This window comes from Psammomys obesus, unplaced genomic scaffold (genome assembly GCF_907164565.1).
Source record: "Psammomys obesus unplaced genomic scaffold, mPsaObe1.curated_primary_1811, whole genome shotgun sequence".
Lineage (NCBI taxonomy): Eukaryota > Metazoa > Chordata > Mammalia > Rodentia > Muridae > Psammomys > Psammomys obesus.
In genome coordinates, this window is record NW_026596125.1 from 13,258,192 (window position 1) to 13,260,242 (window position 2,051).

The window sequence follows — 2,051 nt, forward strand, 5'->3', positions numbered from 1 at the left end:
CCTTCCTTCCTTCCTTCCTTCCTTCCTTCCTTCCTTCCTTCCTTCCTCTTCTTCTTTATCATCATCATCATCTTCTTCTTCTTCTTTTTTGGAGACACTTTGAAAAAAGACAGGGTCTCATTATGTAGTCCTGGCTGTCTGGGAACTCACCATATAGACCAAGCTCAACTCAGAGATCTTCCTGCCTCTGCTTCCTGAGTACTGGGATTAAAGGTGTACATCACCATAGCAGACCTAATACTTAAATTTGATCCTTGCAACAAACTGGCAAGCTAGGCATTGTACCTCTTTCTGTATATTCCTAAGTATATACATCTACATCCACATATATAGTATATGTGTGTACATATATAATACATACATACATACATATACATTCTGACAAATTTGCACAAGTAGGCAAAGAATACTTGTAATAATAGAAGCAATCTCTTCCAGGTTTCCCCATGCTTAAAGGCAAGGTTTGTTGTGAACTGGCTAATTTCCACAGCCACGCATGAATTCATTCCCCGTTGGGTGGTTCCGTGTATTAAGTGGTATGAGTGCCAATTCTAGTCTGGCACGTCTCTCTTTCTGGGTACTTGACAATAGAAACCAATGTTTATCCTAGGGTCTCAAGTTAGCAAATGCTGGGTGAGTGGGGGTGGGTCAGCCAGGTACCGGTATTTACAGAAGAAAAAGCTTTTTTCCAATGATCTACATTCTAGGAGTCAAGATGGAGGAGGCTTGGGAAAGCAGCCGGGGTAGCCAGAGCCTGTGAATTTGCCCCCAGGTCTGGCCCTATGCTAGGATACCAGCTCCCCTGTCCCTAATCAAGTTTCAAGAGACTAGTTGTTTCTGATTTATTGACAAGAATAAGAACAATGAAACAGGAAACAGACGTGCCGGTTTCCAAGACCAATGCTCAGGTTCAGGAACAGCAAGATTACTGTCGTAGCATTGACCTCTCTCCAGAGGGGAAGGCAAGTCAAGGATATTGAATACACAGAACATTGCTGATTCACACCTGTAATCCTACACTGGGGTGACTGAGGCAGGAGGATTGCTGTGAATTCCAGGGCAGCCTGGACTACATATTCAGTTCAAGGACATCTAAGCTATAAAGCAAACCAGCTCCCCCTCCCACTAAAAAGCTGCCGAGAACACATCCAGAGACACTGCAGAGCCCTTTAGACGAAGCTGAGTGGTTGCACCTAGCTGGAAGTGGTTGGCTCTGGCTCTTCTGATCGCAGGTGAGTACTCAGTGTCTGTGTCCATTTCCACGTGGTAAAGTAAGCCTAGTGACACCTCCCTATAGGGCTCTTCTAAGAAAAAGCAAGATGACAAATGGAAAGATCTAGACACAAAGTGGGTATCACCAGTGTTTACTTCCTCTTAATTATTTGTACAGATGATTTGCATTTATCATATTAGTTATTAAGCTGAAGAATACTTGGTAAACCAAAGGAAAACCATTGAACCTTCTGCCAACCCCATCAGCTAGAGACAATCACCCAAGGCATTTTATTATATGTCTTTTTAGAGTTTTTAATTTATTGCTTTTCTTAAAAATGCGATGTCAGGGGGCAGGAGAGATGGCTCAGAAGTTAAGGGCACTGGCTGTTCTTCCAAAGGTCCTGAGTTTAAGTCCCAGCAGCCACATGGTGGCTCACGACCATCTATAATGAGCTCTGGTGTCCTCTTCTGGTGTGCAGGCACACATGCAGAAAATAAAATCTTTTAAAAAATGGAATCTCAGGACTGAAGAATGGCTTAGTGAGTAAGAGTGCACCTTGCTCCTGCAGAGGTCCTGAGGCCAGCGCCAGCACTCACATCAGGCAGCTCACAATCCCCAGTAATGCCAGCTCCAGAAGATCTAACACCTTCTTCTGCCTTCTGAGGGCAACTGAACCCTCCTGTCCATAGACTCACATAAAAATTCATAACGAAATGACTGGAAATAAAGTCTCTGAAGATGTGTCCTCACTCATGCTGCTTCTGCCACCTGCTCTTCCCCGCTGGGTGTGGAATAACATCAGCTCACATCTGTCCGTCTTCTTCCACAGCATCAG